At 30.7% G+C, this 16,468-nt stretch overlaps 1 long non-coding RNA gene across 1 annotated transcript in view; it reads right to left on the reverse strand.

Annotated features, from left to right (window-relative positions):
- Positions 1-16,054, reverse strand: part of LOC111089306 — a 20,063-nt gene extending 4,009 nt beyond the window's left edge. The window contains exons 1-4 of the long non-coding RNA XR_002613582.1: positions 15,950-16,054; positions 14,134-14,217; positions 11,819-11,956; positions 9,864-10,012 (exon numbers count right to left, since the gene is read on the reverse strand). This is a non-coding gene — a long non-coding RNA (uncharacterized LOC111089306). The remainder of the gene's footprint in view (positions 1-9,863; positions 10,013-11,818; positions 11,957-14,133; positions 14,218-15,949) is intronic.
- Positions 16,055-16,468: the final 414 nt, after the last annotated feature.

The following is a 16,468-nucleotide window of genomic DNA, read 5'->3' on the forward strand; positions in this document are numbered from 1 at the left end:
GGTTTATTTATCGTTTCCATATAGATCTTGTTTCTGATTTCATCCATAATTGTTAGACTAGTTAACGGCTGACTAATATAATTTTTGTAATAATTAAATATGCTTAAAAATGTAAACATGTATTTTACATTATGAAAGACTGCTTTGAAATGAATGGCAAAGTAACAGAGGGGTTAAAGCTGCAATAATGCTACCTTGTCACCATATTTGATCAATTATTTATTTAGTTTGTACATAAAGATCAGCTTAACTAGGCCTACTAGTGAAAATCACAAAAAGCTATTGTGATATAATTGCTCATTTTTTAACAAATTTTATCCAACTGTTTGGTTAAGGCAAATTAAGTCAGTTGTAAATGTCACACAAAGTCAAGGTGGCTAGAGTCCCTGAGGGAAGATTACATAAAAGCTATTGTTGCATGATTGTTTATTTTGTAACACATTTCTACTAAAGATTAAGTCATGTAATGAAATTAATGATTTTAAGTTTTCATTTTAACAACTTCAGTAAGTGTGATATACATTCAACTGAATGTAACCCAAAATTTAAAGAAAGGTTAGAATTGTTGCATTTTTGCTGACCATCATTTGGCCTTAAACCTATAAGGTTATTCCACAGGTCACAAACACTTATTTAGAAAGATCTCATTTGGTTGAGTGATAAGTCTAGCATACTAGTTGTTTACAAACATTAAAGGTGACATAGATGTCAAGTAAGTTAATTTTATTTTAGTGGCTACCGTGTTTACAAAATATTTACACCACGAACTTCAAATTAGGTCCGAACTGTACATTAAAATGTGATTAGCAAATGTTTTGAAGATAGTGCTTGATTGTTGTCTAATTTAGGTGAAGTTTTAAGTTTTACTATTGTACATGTAGTTGAAAGATGTGTTGTTCGTATGAATTATTTTATTAGGGAAGAAACTGTGCACCTCACCCGGTAGACTTTCTAGGCTTTTTTTTTCCATATGGTAAATGTGCTTCGAGTTCTAAACTTTATTTGTAAACCAAAATTTTACAAGTTATCTTTATTTTTATTTGTCAGTAAGATAATGCTTTGTGTATTTCTTTCAGTTTCTTTATTGGTTTCTATTTATATCATATTAGGTAGAAAATGATATTAAAAAGATGTGTATAGTGATGAGTGCATGTTTTGGGGTTATTTGGAGTTAAAGCCTCAAAATACTTTGGATATTAAGATAGAGAATAAAAGATGAAGTTGCCATATGAAAATAAAAGATTTAAGATTCCCCCTCCCCCCTTCTTTTACTTTCTCTGCTAACTTAACTTAAAGTACCAAAGCAAGTTACTAGATTTATGTGTCTGTTAGACATTAGTATGTTATGGAAATAGTTGTCAAGATAGAGAATAAAAGATGAAATTACCATATGACTATCTACTGAAATTATTGTATAATTCTGATTATTATCATACTAATCATTTATTTAAAAAAAAATTAGAACTACAGGGGTGTTTTAGAACAGTCTTTACAAGAAAAAACTCATGATTATTTTAGATAATATGGGTTTTGTATGTCACTTTGATTATAAGATAATAGTTTATGATGTACAGGAAAATATAATAGGCTGTTATATTCCTTTATTTGTATTTTGTTGCATTTTAAACAGACGTGGTTTGTTATATGAAAATGTCTAATTATATCAATACATATGTATGTATACACTCACACATATTTTATTTTTAGGAATTTTTGAGATAATGATGTGCATAGAAGGTAATTGGCATCCCAATTAGTTTATTGCTGGTCTCTTCTCATAGAGAGCTGAGTGCAGTTTTGTTGGAGATCATGTCAGATTCGTGGTTTCAAATTTCTGTAACTAAATATATTTACCCTTTCAGCTGTGGGGGGCATTATAATGTGACAGACAGACAAACAGTTCCACTACTAGTTGGTAAAAGAGTAGTGCAAGAGTTGGCAGTGGGTGGTGTTGACTAGCTACTCTCTCTCTTGAGCAGCTTTTTGCAAAAGTAAAAACAAAACAAACCATGTCAGATAATCATGAATTTTGCAAATGTGTGTGTGTGTATGTATATTTTTAAAAAGAAAATATTTATATATACCATACTTTTTAACCCAAAACTAAATATCATGTGATTAAGAATTTAAATAATAAAACTGTTTATATGAGCAAAATCAAAATATTTTAAAGACTTGTACATTTTTGCAAGCTTTGGTGTTAATTTTGATAAAAAAGAAAAGAAAAATCTTGTAAAAAAAATCCTATCATACACTCACAAGGTTTTGAAAATATTTAACACTTCCACTGCCAAGTTTATAGGAGAATAGGTTTCACACTACTGGGTATATTTTAAGATACACAATTAAAAAAAACCAAAAAGGCCCGTTTTATTATATCATTGTTTATTTGGTAAAGTTTTGGAAGCTTGTTCATACAAAATTACACACTTGCATGGCAGTCTCCAGAGGGAGAATATATATTCCTATGGCAGTGCTCTAGAGAGAGAGAATATATGTTCCCATGGCAGTGCTCTAGAGAGAGAGAATATATGTTCCCATAGCAGTGCTCTAGAGAGAACATATGTTCCCATGGCAGTGCTCCCCATAGCAGTGCTCTAGAGAGAGAGAACATATGTTCCCATGGGACTGGGGTTATGTTATTCAAGACTGAGAGTGTAAAAGTTGGGATTTTTCATAGCTTGTGGGTCATGTGACAACAAAACTGAAGATTATGTTTTTTTTAAAGAATTCTTTGGAAACAAAGTAAGTAAAACTTAGATAACATAAAACTTTGAATTATAACATACATTATAATGTTAAATTCATTGCCATACAATGAGAGTAAAGTTGTTTAGTTAAATTTTAAATGTAACTCAGTGACTTGCACAGAATAGTGTTTAAAGGGTTAAAGAGAAGTAAACAAAAACATATACCTTCTCACATTCTGGTTTTATTCCCCTCAATGTTTTGAAAATATTTAAAGAATTTCAAACTACCAAATCTTCTTTACTCTTTTTCCCTGGAAATTCTTGAATGAATTCCACCCTAAATGCAAAAAAGGCATTATTAATAATGGGGTTGGTGCATTGGACTGAATCCATATTGGAGAATTAGTGTACTACAATTTCAAATTTACTTAGTGTATCTTCATCAAGTTTGGTAAGGTTTAGGTAAACATTACAAATGTGTTCTACACAAAAACCAGAATTTTCAATAAAGTATTTCTACTTGTCTGTGAATTTACTGAGTCACTTTTTACTAGTTTGACCACAAAGTGATTTTCGTGTTAACAATAAAAATTACATTTTCACCTCAATGTTTTCATATTTCATTTACATAACCTCTAGAATCTCCAGAGTGAATAAGCAAACTTTTTTCCAATAAAACTTTTATATTTTATCTGTTATTTTTTTAAAACCCTAATATTAACTGTAGATAAGCTTAATCAATTTTACAGACTATCTAACTGTGCAACAACAACAGAAAAAGAAATAAATTTAAGCTACTCTTTTTTCTTTCTGTCTAGAATGACTGCATATTGTTGCAAACAATCACAATTACGTAAGCTAACATCTTCAGTCCTCGAACTTTTTCACAAATACTTTCATGTAACTTATTGTTCTATTGCTCTCTGAACCATATCTAATGTAGAATAACACTGCAATAAATCACTCAGCAACAGCAAAGTATAAGTTATTGTACACAGAGTATTGAATTACATCATGCAGGAGGAGTAAGTCCATTTCTTGTGGTGAAATATTTTATTCAATTTGTTTTCATTTAAGTTTTTTGTCTTATTTAATAAATTTCTAATTTTTACATTTCAGATTCTTGCATAACAATAAATAAAAAATGTACATAGAAAATAAGAAATTTAGTACTTACTTGTACTTTTTTGCACTTTAAGTCTCAATAAAAGTTAACCCTAGTTTTTATTAGAGTTGTTGTTAGTACTATACTTAATTTGTATTTGCTTTAAATATGCAATTTAGAACACAAAATAATAACATGCACAAATTATATAATGATTTATAACTATTATAATTCAACTGGCTTTCTAACTAAACTATTAAGTGGATTAAAATATTTACCTTATGTAGTTGAGGTGCTCCCATCAATAAACATCTTTCTAATGGTTATAAATAATCCAACAGAAAATCCAGAGAGAATTATTGACATCATTTGGAAGACAGGATGTGATAGGAGGGCATGGCATGTGGGTTTGACTTTCTGGTTTATATCTCAGTAAAGTCAGAAGATTGGAGGCTATAAGTTATCAATATCTATACAATACGTGCAAAATTCATGCCTAACTCAGGAGACCATACAGGGGTAAAAAAGGAGATCTAAGATAAATAATTCAGAGCAAAGAAATGTCACATGATACAGAGAAGTGAAGATTGAGAATTTACTTAAATATTTCCCTTTAAAATTAAAATTTGCATAATAGTAGCATTTGAATTATAAACTAAATTTTGATGCCAAGTTTAATGATACACATTAATAATAAAGCTGTTTAATTAAGTTTTCAATGTAATACTGAACACTTTGACCTCACCTGTGCACATAAGGTTAAACTGTCATTGAACAAGACACAAATGATATCATAATATGACTGCACTGAATAGTAAAAACTGACAAGAAACACTGTGTAATAGCTACAAATCTCTTATTTAAAAATATGAAATTTAATGGATTTATATTTTTTGGTAAAACAAAATAATAATGGTTTTTAATATCAAATATATATAGTTTACTTATTTCTTTTAATTTTTGAGAACTACTGGCTTCATGACTTTTATGAATTAATTATTTCTTAAATCGCAAACAATTACCCACAGAACTAAAAACTTTTTGAAATTCAAAATAGCACACTACATGCTCACACAATAAAGAAAACAATATTTACTATTGAAAAAAATACTTTGTTGGGATAACTATTTCCATAACATACTAATCTCTCATACATATGTAATTCTAGTAAGTTGCTTGGGTACCTTAAGTTAAGCTAGCAAAGAAAGTGAAAGAAGGGGAGAGGGAGAACTTAAATCTTTCATTGCTATGGGAACATATATTCTCCCTCTAGAGACTGTGGTAGATATAAGTCTAGAAAATATGTACGTTTACTTGCCCTATTGACACATACATTCCAAAGTTCTTTGGCTGAGTTCTGTTGAAACTAGAGATAAATTTTTCCAACCCCTGACAGGTGCCACGCCCACCTTCTAAACTATTCCTTGTACTTTACAAGTCGTATGTTGTTATTTGACACACATGTATATGGTTATTAGAAAGAGCTCATTTTACACTATAATCCAACACAGGTTATTTTGAAATTGACACTCGGTTGTCGTCTGGTAGATGTAACTGCTGGTACTGTTGTTGGTTGCTTTGTCCAAGATAGCACTTGTTGTTTCTTGCCTAAATATAGTATAGTTAAAGAGGCAGTTAAATTTCATTTAGGTTTCACTTTTATACCTTAGTTAATTATGTATTATTTATGTTTCAAAATGCACAGTTGAAAGGTTTAAACATTTTAAACAATTTATCTCAAACATTGCCCCATTCTCAAGAGTTATGATGTTGCACAACTGTAAGATAATTTTACTGAAGGCTTGCGCACCTCTCCCAAAGATACTGTAATCTGCCTCGAGGGCATCATTGCCTTGTGTTGAGATGAATACTAAAAGTAAAGGTATATTAAGTATATGTGAAAAGTAAAACACCTGAGATTACAAATATCATCAAAAGGTTTTTAAGATATTCTACAAAAAAATTAATGGATATGTAAATTTTTCTATTTCTTAATTTTAAACATTTCATTTCACTATGTTGATGATAATATTTACAGTTAGTGATATGTTAGAGAAAATTAAAAATAAAATATAAACATCTAACTTAAAAAACTTTTGATATTCTTTTAGGAGGTTCTTAAGGTCATACAAATAAAACTTGAAAACTATAAGATGAAGAAAAGTATTTTTATACTTGAAATGAACATCACCTTGTACTCAAATTATTCAGAGTCTGAGTACAAATAACTGCAATCAGTATTGAAACACACTTGAACAACAGCAGTGGCCACTTGACATGGGTCATTCCTCACTAATCTTCCAGCTATGAAGATAACTTCTGACAGTATTGAAACACACTTGAACTTGTCCTGCAACAGCAGTGGCCACTTGACATGGGTCATTCCCTACACTTCTTACAGCATGAAGAGTTTGTTCCGTTGGTTTTTGGGTACCTGAGCCATGCAGAAACTACTGTCTTCTGACATAACTGGAACTGCATTGTCACTCTAGTCACTGTGGACAATATTACTACAAGTGACTTGGAAATTTCTAGCTGTTTTTGATCACCCTCTGATAACAAAAATACAGTGACCTCCTAGAATCCTTTCATTCCTGGCATGGCCTGTTGTACTCTTTGGTCTTATCAAGCTATACTCATATTTACACATTAGGGTTATTTGTTATTTATATATGACATCATCGAGATAATTAACTTGTGTTCTCAGGTGTGTCTATTTTCTTATACATAAATATAAAACAGACATCCCTGAAAATACAAACTTATTATCTCTATGAAGTTATATATTATTCACATTTCATCAGAAATGATTAATACGTTTGAGCAAATCCTTATTAAACAAAATATTTCATTAAGAATTTATGTAAGAATATCTCACTTAACCCTTTTGCATTAGTCTCCTGCAACTTGCAGGAACCTGACTGGGGAATGATGCATGTACAACAATATATATGGTAACTCTGAGATTTCTTAAACTATCCTCATAAAAAGTGGTAAGACTTTGTTAAAGGTTATAAGTATCTTGTACACAGAGAATGACATTATTTAAATTAAGTCTTTTAACTTAGTATAATATGTTATCTACTTTGTTCCCAAACGGAAGAAGGTGTGATAGCATCTGTAATGCCCACTGCTGTTGAAGTGTTATATTGTTTGGAGTGAGAAGTGGCTTCCATGTCACTAATCTTCCAGCTATGACTTGAGAATTATGATGTATTGAACAGAGTAACAGTTCTTTCCCTAACACTGACTACGATAGTTTAGCTACTTAAATGCCACTCCACACCATAGCAGAAACATCACCGTACTGTGCCATGCCTTGAAGAAAGTTCAATAAAAGTTTGTGGGAGGACAGTCACCAAACCTGAGTGCATCAACCGTTCAAGAATTGTGCAAGTACGGACAATTGTCTGTAAAAAAACCACAGAAAATATTTCTGTGGGTGTCCATGCAGGAAAGAGGGAATGATCAAGGATAAATCATGCATGCTAGATAGAATTTGAATCCAGCAACTGGCTTAGCCACATTTGGGTGGCAATGCACTGACCTTCAAGCCATTGTTTTGTGACTCAGGCTAAATAAGTAGGAGCTCCATCTTGCTTGAAAGCACTGCATCATCTGGTAGGCTGATGGTAAATGGTGTTCACAGGAAGAAGGCCTTGCAAGGGGGAATAAAACATGTTTGTAGGGGATCAGTTTTTACAGTGTAAGTCAACAGACTAAAATAATACATGTTATGTGTGCTTAAATGCAAACACAAATTTAAAGTTTTACTAAAGATATTTAGTTTAACTACAATGCTAAGTTTACATCATAATTCATGCAATTTTTTGTGAAATGTAGGGGGGGAGACAAATGTCTCCTCTTACCCATTCCTGTGGGTGCCCATGCTTTCCTGAATACCATCCTAATAAGCTGACATTTGAAAATCCCCTCTTGTTTAAGTTTTAAATTGAAGTATTATAAGAATATCCTTTTCACTGATTTTTGGTGATATTAAACAGTATATTAAGCATTCTGTAACACGAAATGTATTGTTTTAATTAGAGCTTGGTGATTAATGGAATATTCTATTAAATTAATCATCAGGCTTGTTAATCTGTTACATTCAACTAATCAATTGTTCTCATGAAACTTGGACGGTTGGAATAATTGGAAATACTAATTTTGGTTAGGTGATTATTTTGATGAAAGTAATTGATTTAATCATAATTTTGTTTAAATGATTATTTTACCTGACACTGATCAGTGCCCAAAAGTAACCAAGTTAATTGCACGCTCTGGTTCTGGCAGTTTAGATCTTAATACAAATGTAGTTTACAGAATATTGATTTAAAAAAAAATTTTAAATCAAGCATTGCAGGTGATACTTACATTAAATAATATACTATTTATTAGAGGCACCAGGAAGATGATGAGGAGTTTCTAAGTTGCATTAATGAGGAGATGCTGTAGGTTCTAAAGGTGCTTAGAAGAAAGATTAGTAGTGACAAATTCAACAACCTTCAAGAAAAGTATATTTAATTAGCTATATTCTTCTCTTTCATATTACAAGTAAACCATGATATTAATGCCAGCTTGGGTATTACCTGGTTAAACAAGGTCAGCACAGTTCATTCCAGAACCACGTATTAGCTATACTAATTACCATAGCTTTCTCTGATCAAAAGTTAATACTGATCTCTTATCGGCACACCAACACTCAACATAATTCATATCATGCACTAAGAAACCATTAAACAGTAATTAGGATGTAGGCTTTTCTAGATTTACTTTTATATCTAATAAGTGGAGAAAAATAAAACATCCACGTAACAAATCAATGTTTCACACACAAGTCACTTGACTACAGTTTTCTTTAAAATTATATTTATTATTTTTTAATTAAGATCTTTCACACCTAGTACCACTAAATCAGTGTGCAAAAAAATTCAACAAACACAAACAGGTCTGCTAGTAGGGTTTTCTAAGCAAAAAACAAATATGTGCGATGCTATAATACAAAACAGAATTTCTGTATTAATAGTTGAAGCCTAGAGTTAGTGTTCTGTAAGTAAGATATGCTATATTATTCATGTACTGTTACTTTCATTAACAGTACTGGTTATACTATTTAATATATCATATTCATTACTTTTTAATATTATTTTTTATTGTTATACTTTCATTACTGAGACTGTTCTACATTGTTAGCTTAATATATGTAGTTAGGACTAAACTAAATCTCCTGAGCTGGCTGTAGCACAATGTATTATTGGAGTTACGATAGAAAAAATAGTGCATCCAGTTGATGAAACAATGCATTTTAATCTTTATAAGCAGAATATTCAGGTTATTTAATGGAAAGACGTGTCAACCTTTAAACTTTTACCTTTAGAGATCAGGTTATTTAATGGAAAGATGTGTCAACCTTTAAACTTCTACCTTTAGAGATTACGATAGTTAATGGAAAAATGTGTCAACCTTTAAACTACTACCTTTGCAAAAATATTCAACTTAAAACAACAGAAACAACTATCATCAAAAATATATATAACACGAACGTTTAATAGCATTAGCTATTCCTTATCAATGAAAAATTGCCCATAAAATATGGATAATTTTTGAAGTTGTAGAAAATTTATCTAAAATAAAATAAAATTATTTCAGTAAAATCATCTTGCCATCAAACAACTTGTAAGAACAGAGAAATTTATGAACTGTACTTGCTCCACATTTCAGCAAGTCTGCAATAGCAAAAAATAACTGTTAGAAATCAATGTCTCCTCAAAAGATGCTTAAAACAACACAAATAAACGGCTAATGAGATTAGATTTAAATCAACTTATATCATTTGCAAAAGATTGTCATTTAAAGTGAAACTGACCACATAAATGTTTAAGTGACATACTGTAGTAATTACGAGACTCCCAATGTTTGATGATCAAGTTTCTTTGCTACTTGACTAAATGTTACAATACACATACTATAAATATATCTAATTGAATCTAAAAGCTTGAAACTTTCGCATACATAAAAACAAATCTCCACATACACTTTTTACTTTAAATTACAGTAGCAATGTTTACCTCTTGAAAGATCTAAGCTGACAGAATATTCTGTAGATTTCATCACTTTCTTAGATCCTCAACGTTTGTCCTGAACAAGCCTTTTGAGATGAAGGACAAAAACCAAAGGCAGCTTTTTTAGGTTGATTCTCCGTGAAGTATCATTCAACCTATTAAAAAAGAAGAAAGAGGAGAGATTACATTTTAGAAGTATGCACCAGCACAGAAACATCAGTATCTAGTCTTTATCCCTACGTATATGAGGTCGGTCCATTGGACTGAGCCCATATTGGAGAAATAATGTTCACTATAATTCCATATTTATTTACTGCATTTTCTTGAAATTTTGTAACCTTTTGGTAAAAATTACAAGTATGTTGTACATCAAAAAAATAAAAGAATTTTTTTCAATAAAGTATTTCTACTAAAAATGTGTCACTGAAGTTACTTTAGTAAGTCAGATTCAGTCTCTGATTTGTCCGAGTGCAAGGTGATTTTCATCTTACAGTTTTCAAATTTTATTTGCATAACCTCTAGAATGTCATAGATGAATTTAAAAAGTTTTTTTTGGTAAACCTTTACATTTTATCTGTTTCTCTTTCTATACTAACACTAACTGAACCGACCTTGTAACCACCATGTTAAAAAAAATAAGAAAGATAAAAAAGATAAAGATATGTAATGAATCCAAATTACCCCTTTCTTTTTCTACAGGGTATTCACAAAAGGCTGGATCCATTCATGATTTGTAGCTATTCTTAATTTCTATTCTTCTATTCGTCATATTTTACCGAGTCCCCCAACATTAATATTATTTGTACCATTTTTCTATTTGTCATATTTTACCGAGTCCCCGACATTAATATTATTTGTACTATTCTTCTGTTCGTCATATTTTACCAACCCTCCACCCCCACCCCAATATTAACGTTATTTGTACTGTTTTGCATTTATTCGAAACTTAAAGTAGTTTTTTTTTATGAATGGGAGGACAAAAAAACTGGTGACCTTGAATGTTCTGGTAAACTTAACTACAGGGTGTCTGAAAAGTCTGGAGCCATGGGTTATTTGCAGCTTTTCTTAATTTCCGATATGACTAATTATGGCACTGTCAAAATACGAGAAGGTCGAGTTAATCCTACTGTTAGTAGAAACTTGTTTCAAATTACAAGGACAGCATATGAAACACATTCTGTGAAACTTGTTCCAGACTTTTTCAAACACACTATAGAATGACTGCACATTGTAACAGACAATTACAAATTATTTATTTTAACAGCCAAATCTAACAGTTTTCCATTTAGTGTTATTTCTTTACAGTTACATTCAGACTCTCTCAGAATATGCAAGTATAAATTTTTTTGCACAGATAGTTTCTTTTATAACAAAGGCTCAAGTTATCAGCACATGCATGTTGAATTACACAATCACATTTATGCTGAGCTCGTGCTACACAACTACTGTGTTTATTTTGGTTTTTGTTATCTAATCTAGCAAGTTTATTTTTTCCATTTTAGTTTCTTTTACAGCAATAATTGAAGAATATACATATAAAAAACAAAAAATTTAGTACTTATGTCTGAAATCTTTTTCGAGCTTTTGTACTTTTATAGTAGAAGCCTACGTGAAACTCTAGGCCTAAATCGTAGCAATGATAGTGTGGTCTCAGAAATGATTTTATTCAATGCTAATATGCAAGTTAGAACATGACATATTGCCACTAACAAAAAATAGAATGTTCTAAAATTAATATGATTTATACTAGAAGTTGGTTAAATAATTCACATATCCGGTCAAGCAGAGTTCCATTCTGACAAACAAAGACAATAATGGCAAAATGTTCAAAACATTTTACTTCAATAGTTTCAGCCCCCTTTGCATTTTTAAATTGAAATCTTCTCTTTCTATAGGTTATAGATAATCCAATAGCTAATGTAGAAGAGAACTAACGTCATTTTTTAAAAATGGGGTTGTACCTCGATGGAGTTTGGCATGTGGTCTTCAGTCTATTGCTTATATCTCCATAAAGCAAAAGCAGTTTACTCCAGGAATATGTATAATATAAGTGTACATTCCACGGAAAGTTCTGAGGTCATATCGGGGTAGACGAAAATCTAAAATGAGAAGCTTGAAGCTAAGAAATGTCACTTGATACAGACAAATAAAGGCTTAGAATTTATCTAAATATTTCTTTTTGAAATTAAAGCTTGTATAATATTCAAAGTTGTTTGTTTACATTTTGAATTTAACTCTGTAAAAAGGTAATGACATGCACACTTTACTCTAAGGATTAATAACTTATGTTATTTTATTCTTAAAAACAATCATTAATAGCTCATTGATAATCAACAGGAAGGGCACATCTCTCGACTAATGGGTTTTGTTTTTATTTAACATGCACTGATGTCTATTAACAATGAAAGGAACTGAAGTACTTTGATAAAACATAAAAATTCTGTGCAGAGATCCCTATGTGTTAAAAGTAATAAAAAATAAATGAATATAACAGATTTGATAAAAGAGGAAGAGCTTTGTTTATAACAGGCACAATTACCTAGTTAACACCTGAAATGGATGCCTTTTTTTTTGTACACCACCGATGAAAAGCCCATTCATGAAACAGAACAAAATTAATTATGAAAGTGAACCAGCTAAGATCTGTTAAAAGGCAGTTACATAGAAATATTATACATGAACTTTTCTCTATGTTAAAATACTTTTATTTGTGGGCTTTTCCATCTCCTACTGGAGCCTTCATCAGGCAAAAATGTACTGATTGATATCTGTGGAACACTGTTATAAAATATGTTACGAGTCTTAAAAAACAACTAATAAATCCTAATGATGACCTCTATACAAATTCTTTATGATAACTGTACTAGATTATATATCAAATTGATGAGCCTATTGTTACAGAGATCCATGTATGGGACAAAATACAATGAGAAAAAAACCAGAGTAAAAAGTTGATAAAGGAAGGGGGAGAATTAAAATTGTTTGACTGTAGAAGTAGATATAAAGTAAGAGATGGTTTATGCAAAACAAGTAAGAGTGTTCAGTCATCATTTGTAATATATGGATAAATTACATTTCTGTATTCTAATTTTGTTTAGCTGACAAAATGTTTGATACATTAAACTGAAATTACTTTACCTATAAATTGTTTGATATAGTTATGTCTACTTAGTTTTTATAATAAGCCATTATTACTGCAAATGTTAAATGCAGAATCATAAAGAATTTCTTCAGAACTATCTTTATAAAATTTCACACACTTTTACATATTTTTTCCATTAATTTGGACTACCCTTAGCCATAAGATATCTGCAACACATTGTAAAGCACACGAGCATAGAAGAGTGTCCCACTAAGCCAACCACATGCGCATATATTTCTGTATGCTTGTACGTCACAACAGACAGGACGAAGGGAAAATGGGGGTCCCAAAAAATATTAATATGTACTTGTGGAATTTTATTAAACCATTTTCAATACCCTTGATCAATGTTTAAACATCTATTTTACATTTTTAGTTTCTGTTGCATTAATCCAGTAGTTTCTCTTTACAGAAATTAAGACCACAAGAGTTTATGAAAATTTTAAACAAACAATTAAAATCATTAAGAAAAGTCTCCAGTTATTCTACTTGAAATTATCATACTTTAGTATTAGCTTTTTAGTCATTATTCACTCCAACAAAATGTATTCTAATAACTTAAAGCTTAGATTCAAATATTGTTATGAACTTCGAGCAAAGCTACACGAGGGCTATTTTCATTAGCTGTCCCTAATTTAACAGTGTAAGACTAGAGGGATGGCAGCTAGTCATCACCACCCACCACCTACTCTTGGGCTATTCTTTTACAAATGAATAGTGGGATTGACCATCACATTATAATGCCCCCATGGCTGAAAGGGCGAGCATGATTGGCAAGAAGGGTATTCAAACCCGCGACCCACAGATTACGAGTCGAGCACCCTAACCACCTGGCCAAAATTCTAATATAGTATAAAACAAATATATAGATCATTATTTTGTATCACAGATATTTAACAAAACTTCTTACACATTCTACCTGGCATTTTTTTAAAGATTCAAATTATTTTCAACAATTTTTAGTTCAAGAAATGTTTTCTTTAAAGTCATATTCAGGCATCTGTGCTCTCCATGAAAACCTCACAGTAAAACTGACAAGCCTTGTTTTCAGGCATGGCTTACTGAATGATACAAGACTAAAAGTATAAACCTTCTTTAATCATAAAAGATTTCTCAAATATCTCAGAACCTCACCTATGGTTTTGTTTTATTGCATGCATACCCTTGAATATACTCCTTGCTAGTAAGGTGGTCTTGAGCTGCTAGCACTGAATCAACCTGTTTTGACAAAAAATAAAAGTAATATTCAAAACTTTGTCACCTAAAATAAGAACCAAGTCCTTCTCGCCCATTGGTTTGATAACAAAATGAAAAATGCATTAGGGTTATACTACAATTAAAATAAAACATATATGATATGCAATGCTAACATTTTCCTACACTAAAAATGTATTTCCGATGGATACTTACCTCCTCTCACATAATAGCTTTTCTTGATGATTCTAGCTATTAGATGATAGGAGGTAAGGTATCGTATTGTGATTTTGTTTTTAAAAATCTACGAGTTGTAAAGATCAAAGAATTCTAAATGCTACTTAAAGTTCCATAGTCATGACTATGTCTTGATTACAAAAAAAAGTACATTCCCATATATCAAGCTGTAAAAAAAGGCTGATGATTTATTTCCTGCTGTCAGAACTGATTGCATCTAACCACCGAAAAAAGTTAGCCTGAATAATAATAATAATAATAATAAAAAAAAAACATTAAAATAAGTAAATACCACATTCATATTTCAAAAGGGATGCCAGTTCTGGCCATCATAACATCTTCTGTTTTCAGATTGCCATAGTAAGATAAACAATAGTTACCTAAAAATAAACTTTTCATTTATGCAAGTTATTTTTTGAAAATACAAAAAAGCCAATGACACACCACCGAGAAACAATTCTCATATGACAAACAGATTTGTTTTATGATATCATCTAATACATACAATCCTGCAAGGAAGAGAGAACATTCACATCTTAGAAAAATGTTTTATATTTATACGAAAAGAACACAAGTACTTCTTTATACTAATTCATATAACAATATCTTATTCTATTGATATATATATAAGTCTTTTACCTTTATTGTACAATATCATTTAAAATATTTCAAATTTGATATAAAATTAATAAACTAAAAAAACAATGAAAATCAAAAATATTGTTTCTGATAGCAAATAGAACATGGTAACTATATATCAGGTAATTACAGTGCTTTGAACTCTTAAGTTTTTATTAAAAAATTTAAGAAAATTTATGAACTTAATCAGTCTCCAGAACGTCTCTATCTTCCATGCATTATTCTTATTTTTGAAGGGATACTTGCATTAACAAATGTACTTCTTGTCATTGGCTAGCTCAAAAACTTTCTAAGAAATTCTTCCAGTGAGTTTTGATTCATGTTAGTATCTTCTGTACAGTAAGTTTATGTCAGCCATGGTTAGTAGCCTAGACAATAATGACTTATTAGTTACTAACTTGTTTTCTGTTCATTATTTCTAAATATTAACAAATGAGTCTCTTATAAGAAACTAAGCAATGAAATTAAAACAACACAAACAACACCCCCCAAAAAAACACCACTTTATAATTCATGAACACCCACAATCAACATAAATGCTGGTTTACTATAACAAAAGACGTGATAGAAAATACAGAAGGAGGCATATTTTTCCATGTTGAGGTTAAGACTGGTAGATAGCGTATCCCCACTGCAATATGGGTCTTACTTCCACAGTCACCTCCAAAACCCAGGGCACATTTTATATCCCCACACTATAGCCTATACCCTGGAGATCCTTTTAATTTATGCAGCATTTTTAATCTAATTTTGTGTGGGCTTGTTTTGTTCATTAAAATGTTATTTATCACAGCTTTAGATTTGCTGTTTTTAATGCAGTCCTTCCTTTTGATTTTATTTTACTCGACTGTTTAAGTATTAATTTTCTATATATACTTACATGTGACCAAATCAACACATCTCTGGTTACAATGCCTTTATTTTTTGGTTCCATCACTTGCCATCCTTCATCTTCACTATCATCCAAGAGCCCACTGGTAGCCACTTTTTCATTATCAGATAAAAAATAAGTTTAACTACTCTGTATCAAAATAACTAGATTTTCTACCACAAATTAAATACAATTTTTGAAATTCATATTTTTTTTTATTATAATACTCTAATCTCTTAATTATCGACAGCTTCACCAACAAAAATCATCATAAACCCTAATGAGTTGCTTTGAAAAAATTGTATGTATATGTAAATTAATGCATAAGAAGCCTGAAAAAGTTAAAACTGGAGATATGAAATAATGGATAAAAACAAGCGTTAAAATGGAATTTTCTGGGCTAAGCCTGTTGTTGCTTGACAATTGCTAAGAAAGAACAGATACTTTTCCTGAAAGTAATTCAAAAATAATATTGTAAAGAACACACTATGAAAAAAAAATCTCTAAAGGTAGAAGTTTAAAGGTTGA

The sequence above is a fragment of the Limulus polyphemus genome, unplaced genomic scaffold (genome assembly GCF_000517525.1).
Source record: "Limulus polyphemus unplaced genomic scaffold, Limulus_polyphemus-2.1.2 Scaffold5844, whole genome shotgun sequence".
Lineage (NCBI taxonomy): Eukaryota > Metazoa > Arthropoda > Merostomata > Xiphosura > Limulidae > Limulus > Limulus polyphemus.